Genomic DNA, 21,929 nt, shown 5'->3' on the forward strand with positions numbered 1-21,929 from the left:
ATGCCGCACACTCAGCACCCCGGGTTTCCTTCCTTCCCCAGTGAATCGCCCACCACAGAGCTGGGGATCTGAGGCTCAGCAGGGAGACATCAAGGCTCACAGTGCCTGGTCACTGGACCAGCGTCAGCACCAGCCAACATCTGCAGTGATTTCACATCCCCTAGGAAACCTGGGCGCCATCGCCCCTCCTTGGCGAATACGGCTCTCCAAGGAGCACCGTAACTCGCCAAGTCCACACTGGAGGGAGCTCCCATCGCTGCTTCTCAGATGGACATGACTGAAAGCCACAGAAAGAAACTCAGTGGACCAAAGAGGCCCAGCACCAGCTGGGGGTCAGGAAGGCCCCGCCTATGTGGACCAGCTGATGGGGCATCTGATAATAACAGTGCAAACAATGCTCGTGTCAGGAGTGCATCTTGCAGACATATCAGCATAGCTGCTCTAATACTACCACGCTGAAAAGGAGGAAATGAAAATTCAGGCAGATCACACAATGCACTCAAGGTCACACAGCAAGTGATAGGCAGAGTTGACGCTTGAAGTCGAGTCTGCCTTGGTCCATCCATACCACCATGGAAGAGTTTTCGAATGAATGAATGAATGGGATGGAGGGATGGGTGGATGGATTCTGCCCAGAGTTGCAGTTCAGGTTGCTGTGCCCTTCTCCAGCCCCGGGCCCCTTCTCTTCTGGTCCTGGGATAACCAGACATTACTCATTCATCACTTGACAGGAAGCAGCCAGCTATCGGGCCAGAGTTGTGGGGACCTGTCAAGCTAAGGGGATGAGCCACAGAAGGGGTCCGGTTTCTGGAATGGTCCTGTACCCTCCCCCTCTGATGCCAAAGGCCACATGCACTGCTCAGGTTCTGTGGCTCCACAACCCGCAGAAGCCTGGTTTCTCTGAGGGGCAGCCTAGACCAGAAGCCATGCCCTGGAAGGAGAGTCCAGAGGTTCCTAACTGTCCCCTTTCCCTGGTGCAGCAAGGACACCCAGGTGGGCGAGCAGGACCTGGAGCTGGCTGACCTGGTATCCACTCGCCTCCCTGGCCACCCTGCCCCACTTGTCCTCCCAGCTCAGCTCTCTTCCTCCACTGCCCACCCTCATCCTCCTCTCTAGACTTCAGCTATCAACAGCCACAGGCGTGGCAAGCTCAACCTGCCTGAATTGGAGCTCGGCCCGACCTTCCCTGGGTCCCCATCTTAGTGACAGAGTCACCTCTGTTAGGTGAAGGACTGGGGGGAACCCAGGTGTGGTCTGACTCCTGTCTCCCTCATGGTCACACCTGGTCTGCATGCAGTGCTGCTGATTCTTCTCCAAATGTCTCCATCCTAAATCCCCTGCTCTCCCCATGCTCCCCTCCGGCCCCACCTCCAGCCCACCATGGAAAATTTCCTAATACCGAAGGCTCCCCACTCGAAGCTCACAGCAAAGGCCACCCCCACCTCAAGCTCTTACGGGCTGGCACTAGGCTACCAACTTCATTTGCCCCCAACGGGCCCAGGAACCATGCCAAAGGGCCTTGCCTCCCCAGTGACAGCGCCTGGAAGACCCATCTCCACCTTCACTGGCCAACTCACACTCATCTGTGGGGATCAGGTCTCTGGGCCTACTCAGGCTCGGCACTTCTGGTGGGGTCTCGGGAAAGTCCCCTCCCTAAGCCTCAAGGTCCTTGTCTGCACAGAGAAGGGATGGCCGGACCTCAAAGGGTGGCTGAGAGGACTCCAGGCACAAGCAGGCAACCCAGTGCCTCCCTTCCCCAGGGACAGTGTCCATACTAGCTTTCCTCCCAAATCAGGCTGCTGGGGCACAAACTGCTTCCTTTGTCACTGAGTCCTCCTCTGATACTGGCCTTGAAGGGCACAGACTGACCACAGCAGTCACCTCTAGACCTCCTGCGCCTTGCCCAGGACTGGCACAAAACAGGACCTAGTGAGAGCTGGACAGACACGATGCCCGGTAGCAGAGGGGCTCTTCCCAGCCTCCTGAAACCCCAAGAAACCTCAGGACCGCCCAGTCACAGATCATACAAGTCACCTGGAGATTCAAAAGCAAACCACACCACACACTGCGGGGCCCCAGGACCTTTTCTAAAATTGAGAAGCCTACTGATCACATTTCACTTCCTCGTCCTTGGGTAATAAAACCAAATTCTGGAAGAAAAAGAATGCAGGGCTGTAACCATCTTGTGTGTCACTTAAAGGGGCAGAGAGGCACCGGGGATCTGGCTGGGGGGCCCGGGGTCCAGGCCTGCCCCCAGCCCCTGGGGGATGCGGTGGAGACCTGCGGAGTGCTTCCTATCAGCACATTCCTCCATTTTACAGATGAGGAAACCCAGGGACCCAGAACTTGGGAGACTTGTTAAGCTCATGTGGCTCGTCAAACCTGTCCTGATCCCAAACCCAACTTGTAGGGAAAACTGGGGTCTTCTCCTGCGGGGAGCCCCAGACTCTCTAGCATGCCTACAGTCCCAAAGACCCCTGCCCTCCCGGAAATGAACCTGCTGCACCCTGAGAACCTTGGCAGGCCCTGCTTCCCTGCCAGAGGGAACTGCCGCCCACCACACCTTGCTCCGCCACACCTTGCTCCGCTTTCAGGGCCACCTGGGAGTCTCCTCCAGGCAGCCTCCAGACTCCCCGGTTGGTCTGTCCCTGCTCTATAGCCCTGGTCCTTCATGCTGGCTCTGCCTAGTCACATGTCTTCCTCTCCTTTGATATGGAGATTTCCTTGAAGGCAGAGAACTAAGAACTACCTATGCATCTCCACAGCCCTGCAGGTGTGGACAAATTTTTTGTTTTGTTTTGCAACAGTAGTTCAAATGCTTGCTATGTAGTTCAAACTGACCTCGAACTCACTACGATCCTTCTGCCTCAGCCTCCTAGTGCTGGGATTGCAGGAATGTATCACCACATCTGGCTCAGAGCAGAAATTCTCAAGAGCAGGAAGTCTTCTCCTCCTATCTCCTGTCTCAGACCACAACTACTCCTTGCAACCACAACCAGAAGGAAGACAGCTGCAGAGCAGCCCTGAGGAGGCTGGTAGGCAGCAGTGTCTGTCACCAACTTGCCCTGGGCCCCACTGGTTCCTACCCAGGACAGTGCCCAGCACCCCAGAAGGAGAGCTGTGCTTTCTGCTGCCCTCACCACTTCAAAAGCTATGGCCCTGCCCGGCATCACTCAACCCAAAACCTGGTGGCAGCAGCCGCCCTGCCCGGGGGAGGTGGGGACCAAGCAGAGGGTGGCAGAGGTGCAGCCAGGTCAGGTGGCCCAGTGAACACAGGCCCTGGGGGTCTCTCGGGCCTGGCTCCCCTGTCCCTTGCTGGGTACACTCCCAGAGGGCACAGGGAGCAGGAAGGGATGAGGGGCTCCCCACAGCAGGAGTCTGCCAGAGGCTGCATACCTTTCACAGCAGTGCCCAGGCAGCTCCGGGAAGGTCTCTGCTGGTCTGGGTGGATGGCGGGAGTGCGGTGCTGGGGACCTCCAGGAACCTGACAGTCTGTGCCAAGGCGGGTGAAGGACAAGGGCTACTCTGTCTGTGCACGGGACTTTCCCTTCCCAAGACTCCAGTCCCCAGGCAGCACCACAAGGAAACTCCCCTACCACACACTGCTCCAAAAATAGCTCCGCTGCCACCTCTATGGCGAAGGCAGCTTGTCAGGGCTGCCCTGGAGCCCACAGCTCACTAGGAACCCTAAGCTGACAGCAGTGGCCATGGGCTGGTCTTGGAGCCAGCGCAACTCGGAATGGAAGTAAGGCCCTGCTCCCCTATTTGACCCACAAGGAAACTGAGGCAGGAGGGCACGAGGTTTCCCAGGGCCATGAGCAGCGGAGGGGCAGGACTGCCCAGAGAGCGGCTCCCTTAACCGATGCCACACCCACACGGCTCAGGCAAAGGGACTTTTGCAGGTGGCCAGTCTCCCTACCTCTCACCAGGCACCTGGACAGCAGAAGCTGGCCTACGGTTCCTTTCTTTCTCCTGTATTCCCGGCCTGCTTGCCTCCGCTGGGGCCAGCAAATGCTAAAAAGCACAGAGTCCTTGCTGCCCCTTCAAACACTGAGCCCTTGCTATTCCCTCCTTTGCACTTGGGGCCAAATGTGTCTGTTGTCCATGGCGATGGGAGCTTGGCAGGCAGCAGTCCTGGGTCCAAGTTCCAGCTCTGCCACATCCCCACTGGGTGCCTGGCATCCTCACAAGGCAAAACAAGGGCAAGAACAGTACCTACCGCCTCAGGCTGCTGTCGGTTTCCGTGACATTACAAGGGTCAAAATGCTTAGCCTGGCACCCAACAGACGCCCACAATAGGTCATTGTTTGATTCTTGTATTTGCCTTCAGGCCCCAGCTCCACTCCACAGGCCCAGGGACTAAGGAGTCTTGAGTGCTCCCCCTCCCCAGCAGCACCAGAACTGATGCCTCCAGGATGCCACAGACAGCCCAGCCCTCATGATGTCCACAGGACAGAACCCCAGGACAGACATCCACAGCCAGAAAAGAGCATACGAGGGCTCTAGGGAGGGAAGGCCATGGCACAGGCGGTTCCTCACCAGGGCAGCGACTGAGGGTGCCCAGATGGACAGCTGGAGTGGGCTGAGGGAAAGGGAGCTCAGGGCATGGACCGAGGGGGTTCCCTGTGGCACACCTGCCTCCACCCTGCACTGTCTCCCCACCTCATCTGCAGCTCTACCACCCCAGGGGCTGGCACAGGCATATGGAAGTTGAGGCCCTAGAAGACATGCAGAGCCAGACCCTGTCACCAGGGCTCGGCCCCCTGCCAGCACACCTTCCCCGATGCTAGCCGGGGACAATTGCTGGGCACATGTCAGGTGCCTGTCCCCTGGGTGGCTGCGGCTAGGCCCAGGCTCACTCCAGGATGTGGTGGCCACACACCCTTGACTCTAAGACCCTGTAAGGTAGGCACTGGCAACCTCAATTCCTAGAGAAGATTCCAGGTGGGCCAGGCTGGGCCTCCTGAGAAGCACACCAAGCCCCAGTCTCATATCCAATCAGCTGAGGATGGCTCGGCGTGTCTGGACGACACTGTCTCCTCCACCCAGTCCTGCCATCCCCATGGGGTTACAGGGCTGGCACATAATCAGTGCTTCGGTGACTTCCTGTATTACCTTCCTGACCAGAGCCTCCCTGGACCCAAGTTAGGCCTGGGACATATGTGGCCACTTCTAACTCCTCCAGAAAAATTTTTGCTCTGAGCCATAGCATGTGTGGACTGGTGGCCAGGAACGCATATGACTTGGATAAACCATAACCCACCTCTGGCCTCATTTTCTCCAAACACAACATAAGTGGATGGGGCTCTACCGATATGTTTTATGAGGCTGATGGGGGATTTTTATCTTACTGGACTTCCCTAAAGCTGAGCTGGGGAATCTGGTATCCAACCATGTGTTCTTTCCTGGAAGAAAAACCAGATCTGGGTCTGGAACTGCTGAGAGGATTTGTTCCCTGGCCTGGGAACATTTTTTGAGCCCTCTGCCCTCCCTATGGTATGCCAGGGCTCATGTGGCTCCAGAGTTCCCAGACATGGCCAGGCAGGTGGTGTATCAGGAGGGGACTCACTCACAGAACACCCCTAGATGACCGATGATGGGCCACATCCTCCAGGGACACTGGCAGTGTGTACTCCAAAATCAACCCTGCAAGGTCACAGTGTACCCATTTGACAGATGAGCAAACAGAGGCAGAGCTTGAATGAGCACACAGGCTTGAGCCCTCATCCAGACCCCTCTGCAGTGCAGACAAGGCTCCTGCCTGCAGAGAAGCAGCAAATGGAGTGGGCTGGGCACCAAATGGGGGGGGGGGGGCAGATCAAAACGCTCATCTGTGTTGTGTGGGGGCAGTCAAGGGGGCTTCAGGGAGACAGCACATGGGGGGACAGTAGGTGACCAGAGAGGAGGCCAACAGGCAGCCTAGCAGAGGCTGAGTCTGAGCCCGGAGTTCAAATCCTGTGCTGCCGCTGTCTGCCCATGTGAGGGTGAGGCAGGCCCATGGTCGCCTCTTTGCACACAAGGCCCTGGGAGAGAGGTGGCCCCGAGTGGGCCTAGGGCAAGACTGAATGACAACTCGCAGGTCAAGGGCTGGCCTGGGACTGTCAGGATCCGAGGTCACACAAGAGCTCGGTGACAGTGGCTACCACGGCACTGTGACTGGTGTCATCATAAACCATTGGGGCTCCTTTAAGAGACTGCTCCCGGTGTAGCCAACCCTCACTCTCTGGGGACTCCAGGCTCCCCGACAATGATCAGGGCATTGGCCCTGCAGAAGCGGCCCGACCCCTCACCCAGAGGACGGGAGAGTCCACCTGGCTCCTGCTTCATCCTCCCAGAGGCTGGGAAGCAACGGCAAAGCATTTTACAAAATTACCAGGCCAAGGAGCCCAAGCCAATCCCTTCCCCGCACTCTCAATAAAATAAATCTTGGCCTGCCTGCGACTGGCAAGAGACCCTATATATTTACTTGACAACTGTGCCTCATGATCACGGGGCCTGTGGTTCTGGCAGGCAGCATGTGGCAGGGATGACAGTGGTCCTAGGACAGTCACTATTTTCCAGTGACTTTTATCGTCCATTATATCCCGGCATTTACAGGGCTCTGCTCCGGGCCTGGCAGGAATATCGCACTCAGTGGGGCTGGCATGTCTGAATATTCTAGCCACGGTGGTGCAGACCCATCCTTGCGCCCGAGTCTTGTGTGGTATGGGGACCCCAGGGAGCTTCAGGGACTTAGGTGGGGAGCGGTGGAGGGGTATCTAGCTCCAGCTCTAGCTCTGGCTTGCTGGGGACACTAACTGCGGTCTTCTGGGGCCTGGGGTGCTGTGCACAGGGAATATGGGGGTGCATCAGAAGCTGGCACATGGGGGCTATTTTTAAAAAAATTTTGACACAGCTGATATCACATGCTTGAATTGAGCCATGACAAGAATATTTACACTATGGAAACTGGAAGATGCTACAAATATGGGGTTTGTACAAACCCTCCATGGAACTGTTTGTTAAACATTCCCTGCGGAGGGTGTGCCCCACAAGGTGTGAATCTTGGCTTCCTCAGACACTGGCCAGGGGGACCTACGTTATTTCTCTCTTTGAACCTTGGCTTCCTTATCTGTAAAATGAGCACAAACCCAAACGCTAGGGCAGGGTAGGAGGACGAGAGAGCATCTTTTGGAAGTTTCTCTGGGTCATTCTTGGTATAAGTAGGTGCTTTATAACTGACAGCTGTCATCACTCATCTATTCAACACTCGCTGAGCACTTGAATAAAAGAGATACAAAAATGCCCCAAGGAATGACAGATGACAAACTCTTCCCATTTGGGAGGGTCCTGACAGTCCGCAGAGCGACTTCTGCCCCCATATCTCACGGGACCTCATGACATCCTGCAGAGGCAGGCAGAGCAGGAATGCTATCTGTGTCTGAGATGAGGAAATGGCTCAGGGGTGAGCAGGGGGCAGGAGGCCCCTGTGAGGGGCTCAGCCTCAGGCCCCCCACTTTCTACTCTGGGCCCACTGTGGCACCCGCCTATGAATCCCACCCCCAGCCAGGCTGCCCCATTATGACGCCAGGCCACTCAGGAAGAGGGGGTCTAAGATCCTCGGTTCTAGTCAGGGCTCAAGGCCTCCTTGCTTTGAGTCTTTCTCCTTCTGTGCCCTGAGTGCTCATCAAAAGGCCGAGAGGGCTGCACCCTGGGCTCCCCTGAGGCTGGCAATCAAGGGTCTGTTGCCTCCAGGCTTTCTGGCCAAGTCAAGTGCCCCTCTGTTCATGAAGTGGGGGAGGACACGGGCACATCAGCATCTGCTGTGCCCAGCAGAATCCCAGGTGATCCTGGGCCTTGGGCAGGAAGGAAGAGGGGAACGAGCAGGGCATGGCTCTCATGCACCATGCTGGGACTGCCCTCCCAATCCACAGATGAGGAAACTGAGGCTCAGATCAAGGAAGTTCCTCCTGCAGTGTCAAGAGCCCAGAAGCTGGCTTCACACCCGAGGCTGGCAGTCTTCAAAGCCTGTGGCTGAGTGCCCAGCAGAAATCAGGAAGCCACCAAGCCCTTTAGTTCCGACGACCCAGGGATCCATGGAGGGGACGCTCCTGGCCAAAAGCCTCAGCACTTCAACAAAACAGGACAGTGAGACAAGTGTGGGCAACCCTGATGACTCAAGTAACTTGTGAAAGCAGGAGGCAGGCGGAATGGAGGCATTGCTGGGGGGTTTCACCTCTCTTCCTAGAAGGATGTGTCACCAGGGTCTGGTTAGTCAGTGCTCAGCCCGGCCATCCACCTCTCGGCTGGCCGTCCCTGCAGCAGTCGAGGGCTGCAGGTGGGGCCACCTTCTCATTTCACAGACAGGAAAACAGGCTGGGGAGGGGGGCTGGGTGCGGGACACGCAGCAGGGTCTTAAGCCTTCAAACCCCCTTGCCAAGAGGTTAACTTGGCCATCTGCAGGGGCAGGGAGAAAGGACCCCACAGAGCTTTTAAAAAGAGAGAGAAGGGGGAAAAAAAGGATCAGCTGAAAAGCAGAGCAACACGGCCCCCAGCCAGCCCGAAGAGGCTGCAGACGTTTTGTGCAGTCTGGATTCCTGTGGGCTGAAGGGTCACGCGATTTCCTCTGCAAAAGACAAGGTTGAAAAAGTCTGGCTGAGGGGTAGAAGAAGGGGAGGGAAGTGGCCACGAGACTGGGAATCATGAGTTCAGCCCTGGCTGCCCCACTGAAGAGCTGGAGGAGTCTCTGGCCCCCTCCGGGCCTCAGTTTACCCTTACTTATTTACTCTGCACCAAGCACTGTTCTGTGGACTAAAGTGATATTAACCTCTTGGTCCCCGTAACAGCACATTATTATCTCCAGTTTACAGAAGTGGAAAATGGACATAAAGGTAGGTTGCCTAGCACAGGTGGAACTGGGATTCAAACCTAGGTAGAACAGCTCCAGAATCTATGCCCTAACCACTAGGCGGCACGGCCCTCCAGCCTGCAGGGGCGCTGGCTGGTCCCCAGCATCGTTCTGTCCTAACAGGCCTGGCACCTGTGGCACCAGCAGCCTGTTCTGGAGGGACTGAACCGTCCTCCCCCGTCTCATGGCTGCTCCTGTCTGCTGTCTTTGCAGTGAACTCTGGTTTCTTCAGTTCACTCAGCAGTCTTTACAAACCACAGCCCAGAAGCCCCACAGGAGTCCCCCAGGGTCACTGCGGCCATCATCCTGCCTCTTTGAGCCTTGCTGAGAGCCGAAAATCCAAGCAGGAATGGACGACCCCTCTGTGACGTCCGTTTTGGAGTTTCACACTTACGTCGGCCTCTGGGACCGCAGGAGGGAGACTGCCATTCAGGCATCCAAGAAAGAGAGAAAAAAACATCTATTCATAACCAGACAGAGACAGCTCTGCAGAAACGATGCTACCAATGCGACAAGCAGCCCGGCTGTGCAAGGGATTCCCCAAAAGCCTGACCCCAGAGCATCCACGTGGAGAGCTCAAAGGCTTGGGTGGTCACCAAGCCCTTAAATTATGCCTGGATGCTCGGCCATGTGACTCCAGACAGAATATGGTTCCGACCCAAAACCTGGGCTTGTCTTCCAAAACAAAATTCTTCTGACAAGACATTTTTTTGGCTTTCACAGACTGCTGAGTTCTGCTTCACTCTAATCTCTGGGGTAAGGGATAACTGATGCGATGGAACAGGCACGGAATCATCCCACACACGGTGCCACAGATCTGGGTCCACCAGCTCAGCCCACGAGCGCAGTGTTACCAGCTCCATTTCGAAGATGAGGAAACTGAGGCTCAGAGCAGAGAAGTGAGGTGCCTAAAGACATTCAATTATTTGTACACTAGATCTACAAGCACATACGGGCCCCATCTCATGGCAACAAGGGGGTGAGGCTCTGTCCTCCACAGGGCTCCTGGTTTAAAGATGAGAGTATTAGAAGCCAGGAACCACAAGCCCTGTGACCACGGCCTTGTGTACCAAGGTGCAGTCTGCCTGGGACTTTGGGAGCCAGTGTCTCCTCAGAACAGGCAGGAGCTGTGGGTGGCCATCTGAGGAGCAACTACAGGGCAGGGACCCCAGGCAGAAGGTGCAGCACATGCAAAGGCCCAGTGGCCAGGGAGGCTCAGCTGTGAACCGTGAGAAGACAGAGGCCCCAGAGAGGAGAAGCTCAGGGAATAGGGTTAACAGAGCAGCAGGACACGGCGGGCACGGAGTGCAGAGCCAGAACTACAAGTCAGGGCTCCAAATGCCCCTCCCAGTGCTCCATCCAGAACAGGGGAAGGAAATCCCTACAGAACCCCCTTCTAGACCAATGCTATGTTTATGATCCAGGCTCCAAGGTCTCACTTATTGCACTGATTGAGCACCTACTGTGTGCTGGGCACAGGAAGGATTCACAAAAGTTGCCACAACCTCTTGCTGCCCTTCGTACAGACTTGGCCCAGGCTGCAAAGTCACTCCTAGCTCACAGGAGGGAGCAGTGAGTGTCTGGCAGGCGGTTCTTGCTCAACATCACTCAGGCTGACAGGTGTCAGGGCTGACTCTCACCTGGAAACGCCAGCCGCCAGCCACAGAGCCTCTGCCCGAATAGAGAAGGGTCCCTGGGGGCCAGAAAGGCCTGGATTCCCTGCTTCCTGCCCACAGGCTGCCCTTTATCCATGAGCAGGGAGGCCTGGCTGGTGCAGCAGGATTGCTGGGTTCAGCAGGGCCCTGTCATTCCTGGGCAGGGCCCCTTTCCGGCCCCAAGGAGCCAGGCCAGGGCTGGCGCTTGTGCTGAGCAGGGAGAAGCTCAGATCTCAGGTGTCCTGGCTGATGTGCCAGAGGTCTAAGACTAATCTACTGGCCTACCTGTCCATAACACCCACGCTCCAGCACATGATCATGCCCAGAGTGCTTGGGCTCTGGAGTCAGCGACCCTACTCTCACGAGCCCCCAGGTCTATTCAGTGGGGTGATGTGATCTGTCCCGGTGGCTGGCCTGGCCGTGCCTCTCCTGTCTCCTCCACAGGATCAGCACCTGCCTCCCCGGACCTTCAGGGCCCGGTCTCCTCACCCTGCACTGACTGGATGGTGTCAAACCCACGTCTACCTGCAACCTGGGAATGCAACCTTACCTGGAAGTCCAGACAGTCCCTGGCTTAGGATAGTCCTAATTTGGGATTTTCTGACCTCACAATGGTGCAAAAGTGCTAAGCATTCTGTAGAAATGACACTGTGAATTCGGCTCTTTTCCCAGGCTAACTGTGAGGAGTAGGAAACTCTCATGATACCAGCTACACGAGATCACAACACTCTACAGTGTGCTGTGTGATAACTAGCACATCCGGTAGGTTAGTATGCTCCATAGTGTGCTCCATGCATATTTGAACCACAGTATTTCCAATTTACAGTGGGGTTATCGACATAACCCACAAGGGAAGGAACACCTATAGGGTTTTTGCAGGTATAAAGTTGAGGTCAGGTGGGATGACTAGGGTCTTTACAATATGTGAAGAACGCCACATAATGACAGAGGAAGAAACTAGTGCTGTGTCTGTACTCGGAACCCCAAGGACCAGGCAGCCACCAGCAGCTGGGGAGCAGCATGGAATGAACTCTCACTCAGAGCCTCCAGAACTGTGAGCAAGTGGATTTCTGCTGTGGGGGCTCACACAGAAGCAAATCTGCCATTCCCAGGCCTGGCGGCTTCGCAGGTCTGCAAAGCTTCCCCCAAACTCTGAAGACAAATATAACTTTTTCTGGCATCTAAGATAAAATTTCCATCTCGTACCATCTTTCATTGAAGAAAGGACACCAGACATCAGAAGGCAGCTAATGCTAGGCCTGGCCCAGTCCTCAAGACCCAGTGAACTCAAGCCACCGGGCTTGGTGACTTCTTCCATCCTCACTGGGGACATGCAGACTGATTTCCTCTACGCTCCTACAAGCACAAAAAAGCTATGATGCAGGTTATCTTAAAAATGTGATGGGAGCCAGGTGTGGTGGTGCACACCTGTAATCTCAGCAGTGGGGAGGCTGAGGCAGGAGGATCACTTTGAGTTCGAGGCCAGCCTGGGCTACATAGAGAGACCCTGTCTAAAAAAGGAGGAGGAGGAGGAGGAGGAGGAGGAGGAGAAACAAAAGAAAAGAACGTGATGAGTATGTTCCAGAACCGGCATTATTCTGGTTAAGCCCCTCTTTGGAGTGGCCGATCTCCTAGGCTAAGGCAGGAGGCATCCCCGGCCATCAGTAAGGAAGACAGCTCCCTGGTTGAGGGGGAAAGAAGAGGAAAAGCAAAATGCAGAGAGAGAGAGAGAGAGAGAGAGAGAGAGAGAGAGAGGGAGAGGGAGAGAGAGAGAGAGAGAGAGGGAGAAGGGGAGGGAAAGAGAGGGAGAGGGGGAGGGAGAGAGAGGGAGAGGGGGAGGGAGAGAGAGGGAGAGGGGGAGACAGGGAGAGGGGCGGGGGGAGACAGGGAGAGAGAGAGAGGCCGGCCTTTCTCAAGCAAAGCAAACTGTGAAAGTAGGAAATGTGCAGACGTGAGGGCTGGTGACTCCAGCTCTCTTCCACGTCACCTCATCCACTTGAGCCTGGCTGCAGAGTGAGTGGCCAGATGCTGCTGCTCTGGGAGGAGCTTTCCAAACATGTGGCCCTGATGGCCCAATGACCCAAAGGACGATAGTCGCCCTGAGCTCTAAGAAGGTCAGGTCACACCCACCCACATCTGCCCCTCAGGTTTTCTTCCTGGGAACTCAGGAGCTCTGCTCCAAGCTCCGGGTGCTCCTGACAGGGGACAGGAGGGCTCAGGATGACGGCCGGGCCAGGACAGCCTCAGATGATAAGGTCTGATGTTGCTGGCATCTCTGGCACCTCCTAGGCCCAGAGCCGGGCTCCCCTCCCTCCTGCTCAGCACGCCCAGGCAGGGGCAGGGTGGGCCCCGTTCTCAGGAAGCCAGGAAACACACTCTTTTCTGGGCTAAGTGCCCAGATTCCTGGAGCAGTCACAGGACACTTTTTCTGAGCTGCTCCAAAGCCACAGGCATGGACTAGAAGTTTCTCTGGGCAGCGTGAACCTGCAGGGACGCAGATGGGCACACCTGGAATCCAGGCTCCAGGCTGGGCAGGGGGAGGGGGCCCAGCTGACCCCAGACCAGCAGGAGCACCAATCCTGCCCCTGGGGCACAGCCAGCCGAGGCACAGACTTATCCCTTGCGGGCCTCGGTGTTCTTTTTGAGAAAATGGGGGTTAGTTCCTTCCGCCACCATTTGTCAAGTGTGTATCGAGAGGCCCACAGAGCCTGGCCCTGTCTGAGGGGCTGGGACACAGAATGGACAGGTAGGGAAGGTCCTGCACTCCCAGAAGTCTGGGAAGTCAGGAGGTGACATGGATACGGAAGCAGACAGACTCGGTCACTTGGGAGCAGACACAGCCAGGAGCTGGGGGGGCGTACAAACAACGGGACCTGGCCTCACCATTAACTTAGCTTTCGCAACAAACTGCTTGGCATATAATCAGGCTAACAGAGAAATGGGGCTCTCCCGTCCTCCTGCTGCGCAGACAGGGCAGCCAAAACTAAGAGGATAACTGCATCTGGGCATGGGACCCATGCCTGTAATTCCAGCACTCTGGGAGGCTGAGGCAGGAGGACTGCAAATTCAAGTTCAAGCCTAGTCGGGGCAACTTAGTAAGACCTTGTTTCCAAAAAAAAAAAAAGGAGCAGGGCTGAGGGTGTAGCTCAGTGTGAAGGCCCTGAGCCCAGCCCCCCAAAAAAGGAGGGGGCCCCAGTGTCCAGTCAGTCACAGACAATGCCTCTGTACCTGGATATGGGGCCACTAGGCTGAGTCCAAGCCCCACAGGAGCCATGGGGTCAGCCTAAAGGTGAGAGGGAAAATGAGAAAAACCTCAAAGCGACAATGAATCCCCACGATAATCACGGGGGCTGTGGAGATCCCAGGGATTCAGGCTTCCCATGCGTGCCAGAGCCTCCTGCTGTCCCCAGAGTTCCTCCAGAGGGGAAGTGTCTCAGCTTGACCCTCCACCACAAACACCAGTTCTCTTAACAATATGTTGTTATTAATACAGAACTATCAGCCATCTTTTAAAAATATCTCTCATCGTTATTGTCTTTATCAGAGCACCCACCAGCTGGTCCTCATTGTAAACAGATCAATTTTTTAAATGAAACCACAACTCAGAGAGGTCCAGCAACTTACCCAAGGTCACAGAGCAAGGCTCCTAGCCCCCATCTGCCTCCTCTGGAAGCCCCTGAGCTGATCTCTTCTAATCTCAGCAGGTGTCAGCCCACCAGGTAAAACATGAGGCCACCGGGTGCAGCTGCGGAAAATGTAAGAGGCCCCGTGGAACCAATGTGGCAGGTGACAGGTGTCACCTGGGACGGGGGTTGGAGGGTAAGGAGGCCTTAGGTGCTGAGCGCAAGAGTGGCTGCTTTTATCTGGAAGGCTTAAAGGTTGATAAGAGGACAATGAGGTCAGACGGGTTTTAGGAATGTGCTTCCCGGCAGGGTGGAAATAGGCTTGGCGCAGGGGGTGCTGGGGTGGGAGGACCCTGGGAAGCTGGCAGGGAGGCCCTGACGACACCGCCTGTCAGTGTCGGGGCCTGGCCTGGCGCCACCCGCCCCCCTTCCCTGCTGGGTGCTGGGTGGGAGGCCCCTCACCCCGCACCCTCAGCCTCCCTCACAGCTTTCCTGCGAAAAACAAGGCCTACGCCTGCCGACTTGCTGGGGACAATGTGAGAATTGATGATAAAATATGTAAAGCTTGCCTGCAAGGGAAGAAAGTGCCACGGATGTGTTATTCTCCCTAAATCTGGATTTCTGTGTGTCATTTTTTTTCCTCCCTTGTCAGAGAGGTTGTTTTGATTCCCAGGGACGAAAGAAGCCAGAGTGTACAGGAGGGATCAGCTGAGGCCCGGGCTGTACGGGTGCCTGCCACGGAGCACATTTATTTCCCGGGTCTCAGGGTGGGCTCATTAATCTCTGAGAGCCTTGCTTCACACATGCTTTCTGGGGGCACTGCGCGGTCAGTGACTGGCTCCAGCAGTCAGGGGTGACTCCACGGGCCACGGCGGTGGGTGGACAGTGCCCGAGGATGAGCTGTCACCAGGAACAGAGCACCCATTGGTTCCCACGGAAATGAGGCTGCCCCACAAGCCCCTGCTCACTCCCGCATGGGGGTAGAACACAGGGTAATTCCAGAGGAACAGGGTTCTGCCCACCAGCCAGGGGTGTGGCCCAGCCTTGGACCCGGGCCCAACTGAGAGGCAGGCAGAATGTTCTCTGGATGAATGAATGAATGGATGAGAGGAAGGAGACTAACAAGCCACATCTGGCTGGACAACTTCATGTATCTGGGCTCTGGTCACCAACAGACCCATTTTACAGCTGGGGAGACTGAGGCTGATCTCATACCTCATCTGCCTCTTCAGGCTCCCTGCAGCAGTTAAAGCCACCAGGAAACAACAGTCTTTCTAACCTCCAGCCCAACTCCTCCTCCACTCCTGCTCCCAACCAAAGGCTTCCCAGGCAGGAGCCCAGAGAGCTGGCTCCAGGCCCCTCCAGTCCCTCTGCAGGCTGCTCCATCCCCTGCCATCCTGCCATGGTCTGCCCCAGCCCCTGCCATCCTGACCCCAGCCTTCACGAGCCACGTCCCTGCTTCAAACACTTCTGGATTCTCATGGCCCACTGGATCAAGCCCAACTAGTGTCCTCTAAAGAACTGGCCATCAGCCTTGCATGGTGGTGCATGCCTGTAATCCCAGCACTCAGGAGGCTGAGACAGGAGGATCGGCCCAAGTTGGAGGCCAGCCTGGACTACACAGTGAGTTCAAGGGCAGTCTGAACCATATAGCAAGACTCTGTCTTGAAAAGCAAAAACAAAAAGAATCGGCCATTGCAGGCACAACAGGCATGTGAGTCACAGTGGTTCTGGCACATGGGACAAGTGCGGTCCAGCCAGCTAGCCTATTTACCCTTGAGAGTCTGGGGCTTTGGATATAGCCTCTCTGTCCCTAGCGCTCAGCTCATAGGAACAAGGCCTGAGGAGCAAATAGCGGTGCCTCATTACCATCACCAAAGGCTGTGCCACACGGGGGGGGGGGGGGCGCCTCATCACTGGGTCTCAGGACATGGGGGGCACACCAAGGGAGGGGAGCATGGCGGGGCTGCAGGGGCTCAGAGCAGAGGTATCTAGGCCGTGTTCAGGAGCCAGAGGAGACTCAAAGCTGTGGCACTGAAGAAGCAAGAAGATAGGCAGTGCAGAGGAAAGGGCCTAGCAGGCACTAGCGGGTGGGTGACAGAGACAAGTGCAGCTGCCATTCTGGAATGCCACCCCATTGCTGTGAGTCTGGGCTCCATGACTGTCACCTCCTCAGTCAACCCTCAGCAATGTCCTATGAGTGAGGAACGACCTTCACTTCCGAGATGAGGACCAGCCAAGTGGTGACATGGAGGGGAAAGTCCTGGTCTCAATATGTGGGCACCCAAATCTCATCCCTACAACTTTAAAAACATTCTTAAAATCATTCACTGTAGAATTCCAACCCAGGGCTCTCTCAAATGGCAGAGCCTCCATCAATCCTTCCTTCTGGTATCTGTGGAATTCCTACTATGTGCTGGGCTCAGGTCTCACCCTGAAGTGTACAGTATGGTGAAACCTGCAGTTAACTAAGCCTGACAGTGCTCAAGGTCAGAGCTCAGGTTAAGAATTTCATTCACTGGCCGGGGATTTAGCTCAGTGGTTCCACCGCCTGCCTTGCAAACCCAAGGATCTGAGTTCGATCCTCGGTACCAAAAAAAAAAAAGAATTTCATTCACTTAGGTTTGGCCCTTTTCATGCCTGTTCTCCTCATTCGTCTACACAGCAGACATTGCTAATCGATCCCACAGTCTCTCAGGCAGCCACGAACAATCTATCAGAGCTAGGACTGGAGATTATAACTACCGCTGTTCCTGCAGCAAGTGGACAAGCAGCAGGAGCACAGAGATTGCTCCGTGCTGCCCTCCTTCAAACTCTCAGGCCCAGACCCTTGAAACTCTATCTGGTCTCTAGACGGAACATCTGATGTCCGTCATTGCCCTGGGCTGGCATTCTTGTACAACAGCAAAGAGCCCTGGAGCTCTGGTACATGGGATGGAGATGAATGATAGGCAGTTGGACTGCGAGGCCTCACTGTTGCTTCCTGGAGCCTCCAGGAAGGATGTCCCTGGTTCCCTGGGGGACAGATTAGGGCTCAACCCTGAGCCACCATGTATGAGCTACGTGACCTGAATCAAGCTTCTGTGTTCTCAGGGCCTCTGCTTTTTCACATGAAAATGGCCCAAAGATACCCACTCCTCAGGACTTACCCAAAGGGACCAGGACAGTGGGGGTCAGGCGTTAGCACTGCACAAATGCTGGGTCCCCTCCTTCCCTTCCTTGGCAGCAGGACCAGGTACACAGAGCCATCACAGGCCCTGTCACCAAGAAGCTCACGGGGGATGTGACCAAGAAGCCAGGAGCAGGTTGGATGGGCCCCTTTCCTCCACAGCTCAGGTCTCTAACACCCAAGGAACCAACCAGCTGGAAGAGTTTCCTCTCACAGGCTTGCTTTTTTTGCTTCTGCCCCTCCCCCTCTAAGCAAAACTGGCGAACAAGCTCGCCTCTGTCCCCGAGGCAGTTCCAAAGGGCCCATCTTGTCCCGCAGAAGTGATGGCAGTAATTCCATTAATGGGAAGCAAGACGAATGGTACCCGGTGCCCAAAGTGTAGGAAGCAAGACAGAATGGGGGGGGCTGGGGAGGGGGGAGTATTGCTGGAACTCACCCTCCTCTGGGGCCTTATTAGGTCTTGAAAGAGCCACCGCACTCGCTAAAACCTGCTTTTGCCAGCAGAAGCCTTGTTTTACAAATAAACAACAACAAAAAACCCGTAAATGGGAAGAAAACCCTGAAGACTACGCTCCCCTGCTGCAGCAAGGCAGCGAGCAGCTCAGAGCTGGAGTCTTTAGCCTCCCCAACTCCCACTTTAAATAAATGGGCCTAAATGCCAGCTCACCATTTTGTGAACACAGAGCGCGGCTGTCCCTTGCTGTTTAAGGACTGTTTGCAACCGAGGGATGGGACAGCTCAGGGACACGTTCTTTTAAAATTCTTGTCTATCCCCTGCCATAAACCCTGTTGCCCGGTAGCCCCAGGAGAGGCTGGACATGGGCCCCCTCTCCGGACGTCACAGACACACGGCCTTCAGCCTCCTCCTGTCCTGAAAATTTCAAGGTGTTTTCACTGTGGGGGTGTCCATTTCCACTCCCTCCACTCACTGTCTGGGGTAAAGCTGCTGACCTATTCCTCTGGCCTCGGTCTGTCCAAATGCAAATTGAAGGTGGGAGCTGAATTTGGAGGCAGCTGTGAGTGTGAGAGACAGAGGCAGTAATGTGGAGTTGGGCCCCCCGGGGCTGTGTGACCCAGCAATCTGTGGAACCTCTCTGGGTCCCAGCTTCTCATTCTGATATGAGCCTAACCCTACCCACCCAACGGCCTGCAAGCAACAAGTAAACATAGCGCCAGCCAATGGAACACCCATGGCTGGCTGTTCCTCCCAGAACCCAGCACCCTGCCGACGAACAACCACTCCTCTGGGCAAAACCTGTGCCTTTCTGCTGCCCAGAGTAACAAAGACATCCATTCACACCAGACCTCAGTGGTTCAGGGACTGCACTCTTGGGACTGAAGGCCTGGGTTCAAATCTTGGCTTGGATGTGGACCTATTATACACTGTTGAACAACTGACCCAACCTTGCTCAGCCACCCTTTCCTACTTTACAAAGCAGAACCGATAGGACCTACCTCAAACAGGCTCCAGGAGGTCTCAGTGTGATTGTACACAGTCAGCCCGGCCCAGGACAGCCTCTGGGGCCAGCACACAGTGGGCAATGGTGACCCTTGGGAGAGTGTAGGGGACCCCCCACATCCCAACTGGGAAAACCATTTTCTCACAGACACCCTGAGAAGCAAAGCCTCCTAGGGCTCCTGGGAGCGCTGGGACCTTAAAGACAGGCAGGATGCATTGTCCCCAGGAGAGAGACAGAGGGGCTCCATTCCAAGGGCAGCTGGGGACACCACACTGCCCCACACTGCTGTTCCACATTGGCACCCAAACAGGCACAGCTTTCCCCGGGACGCATCCCCAGTGCCCTCTGGTCAGTAACCCTGAATCCCTTGTTTATGAGCCAGAGCGCCAGCTCCATGGGGGCAGGAACTTTGCCCCTGTGCCTCCTTACTGTGTCTTCCAGCAGTGAGTGGCTCGTTCAGATAAATGAATGACTAAACTGGGGGGCGGGGGTGAACTCCAAGAAGAGTAGCCCTGAGCTGTGACCTCCCACCGTCCCAGGCTGGGATGGTGCTCCTGAGTGTCACGGGGGCCATCAACCTCCAATCTTCACCCCCACATACCGTCACTGATTATCAGTGTAATAACAGTCACCGACTGCTGAACGCCAGCTCCACACCTGGCATACAACTCAGTCCCATGCTTGCTTACCCACTGCATCATAAAAATTCCCCAAGGGGCCAGTGTGACCCCTCACTTCACAAACGAGAAAACCAAGGCCCGCACGGGTGTTGACAAGCCCAGGGGACTTGCTGGTCAAAGGCAGAGGTTGATCTGCATCCAGCTGGTCTGACCTGCCCCCTCCCTCTCTGGGGGTGAGAAGGGCTGCAAAGCTAGCTGGGTCTCACAGGAGAAAAGCTGGGGTCACAGCCCCAAGGCCCGGACTCTGTCCCACTCAGCACCCCCTTGGAGCAGGACATCCAGCCAGGCAAGGACTGCAGCACCTAGATGCACCTGGCTGCCCAAAGAGCACTGGCTTTGGGGTCGGCTGGGCCTGGGTTTAAATGTTTCCAAAACGTGTGGCTTAGGGATTTGGGGAGTGGTGTCCTTTTAGGAACCTCAGTTATCCTCTTCTGAAAAATGGAGTCAGCCCAAAGTTGTCATGACAATGAAGCAGGGAAACAGAAAGCACCTGGCCAATTCCACGGTGCATAGTAGGTACTGAGTAAGCTTTCTCCCCCGAGGCTCTCTGTGGTTGCCCGGCCCCGATTTCAGGGCTGGAAACAGTGTGGGGCAGCTGGGGAAATCCAAGTTTCCCATTCTCTCTGATCTCTGAGCACCACCTGCTTGGCACTTCCCTGAGCCAGCAGGTCAGCAATCTTGTCATTTGATCTCCGACCCTTGTCAATGCACTATAGGAAGTCCAAGGGGATGGGTTTCTCAAGGCAGTGATAACCGCTCACAATGTGATAGGCCAGGATGTCTTTGGCATGAGAGGCCCAGACGAGGAGGCTACTGACAGAGTCACCTGGGACAGCAGTCTACAGATGGTGCCTCAGAGCACAGCTCTCCCTTCCAGCAAGAGCTGGCCCCAGTCCCTGTATGGAACTGACATGGGAACTGTAATCTGCTGGATATGGTGTGCGATGACAGGCCAGCAACATATACAAGTCATCCCGACCTGCCCTCTGAAGGGAGGTCGAATGTGGGGAGTCACACGGTGTCCACCGTCCTGACATTCCTGATATGAGCTCTGGATGTGGAACCACGGAACATGTGTTGGAGTTCAGAGCCTCAGCCCTCTGCTGCACCCTTCTCTCCTCCCCAGGGCCTGGGTGGGTCAGGGTGGGGCACATGCTCTCACAGGGTCCCGGAGTGAGGCCCCAGGCACTCGAAAGCAGCTGTACTTGCCCTGAATGTCCCTGTGCCCAAGGGAGCAGGACACTAACAAACATACAGGACAGGTGGAAAGAGAGATTGCAAAGGAAAGGAGGAAACTTGTTACGTGTTCCCTCCTGCTTTTGGAACAAGGAGACTGACAGTCCCGTTGGCACTGGGCCCCACCAATGGCATAGGTTGGTCTTGCCTTCTTCCACTTATGTGACCCCCCTGACATACCTTGTCTGGCTCCACGGCCTTTGGGGACACCCCTGCACAAGTGAAAGACACCACCAGTCTGTGACTGTCACTGACTGAGAGGCTGCTCAGACTCCTAGGTCCACCAGGGGCCTTGTTCATTGAATTTCCATGTCGGCCTTTGTTGCTGTCTACGTGCCGGGCCCTGTGTCAGGTGCTGGGGATGTGACAAGTGTCCTCCTGACCCTCTGCTCTGGAGCTGCTCCCAGGACTATGAGTCCAGTGAAACAGGTAGGATAGACGAAGTCAACTTAGGGACACGGCACTTGGTGCATCCAACAGGTGGCATCAAGAAATGGCCCCCCTGGGTGGCACCCTCAGGTGGCTTGCTGAAGGGAGGGATTCTGGAGTCAACTCTGGGAGACACAGGAGCCCTCCTGTTTCAGGACGCCTCAACTTCACTGACTGGGCTCTCCCTCAACTCCTGCCAGGGATCTGCAGGGAAAGGGTAAGGCTGAGGCTGGGGACCCAGGATACTTCCAGGGGGACAGTATGCAGTGAAGTCACTCCATGACTTCGGAAGGAAGGGTGGAACCAGCATTTCTCGTGCCGGCCACTGGACCATGGTGGCGTGCCATGCTGCTCACCACGCCATCGAGGGGCCAGCCCCTCCTGGGTTAGATACCATTCCTGGTGGATTCTACTCCTGCCTGACATTTTATAGACATGGCCCTCCTTCCCTGGGATTTAGACAGCTCAGTTAGTACTGAGCGAGTGGTGCCCCAGGCAGGAGCACAGGACCTTTCTGATGTGACCCATCACACACAGAGCAGAGTAGGGTTACCCTGGGCCAGATCCCGGGCCACTCATTAGCTGTGGGGTCTGGGCAGATGGGGGATCTGCCTTGGGCCTGTTTCCCCCCTGTCACACGGCATTACTAACAGTCCCATCTTCTCGGGGTTGCTGTGATGATTAAATGAAATGATGTTAGTGAGGGATGTGGCAAGTGCTCAACAAAAGCCAGCTACTGCGAGTGCCCTGATACCCCAAAACATCACACGAGAAACCCTGGCATCGCACG

The 21,929-nt window shown here is 55.7% G+C and overlaps 1 protein-coding gene across 5 annotated transcripts in view; it reads right to left on the bottom strand.

Moving 5' to 3' along the window:
- Window positions 1-21,929, bottom strand: part of Nek6 (NIMA related kinase 6) — a 69,025-nt gene that overhangs the window by 36,924 nt on the left and 10,172 nt on the right. Inside the window, exon 1 of one of the 5 annotated variants that reach the window (XM_087183221.1) lies at window positions 18,790-20,588. The exons of 2 other annotated variants lie outside the window; for them this stretch is intronic. The gene's annotated coding sequence lies outside the window, so the exon portion shown is untranslated. Of the gene's footprint in view, window positions 1-3,396; window positions 3,511-14,166; window positions 14,373-18,789; window positions 20,589-21,929 lie in introns of those variants that run through there. 2 more of the 5 variants (XM_004849398.4, XM_087183220.1) reach the window with 2 other exon arrangements.

Source organism: Heterocephalus glaber, unplaced genomic scaffold (assembly GCF_053883595.1).
Source record: "Heterocephalus glaber isolate CG9 unplaced genomic scaffold, H.glaber_assembly_v1.0 deba00001479, whole genome shotgun sequence".
Classification (NCBI taxonomy): domain Eukaryota; kingdom Metazoa; phylum Chordata; class Mammalia; order Rodentia; family Bathyergidae; genus Heterocephalus; species Heterocephalus glaber.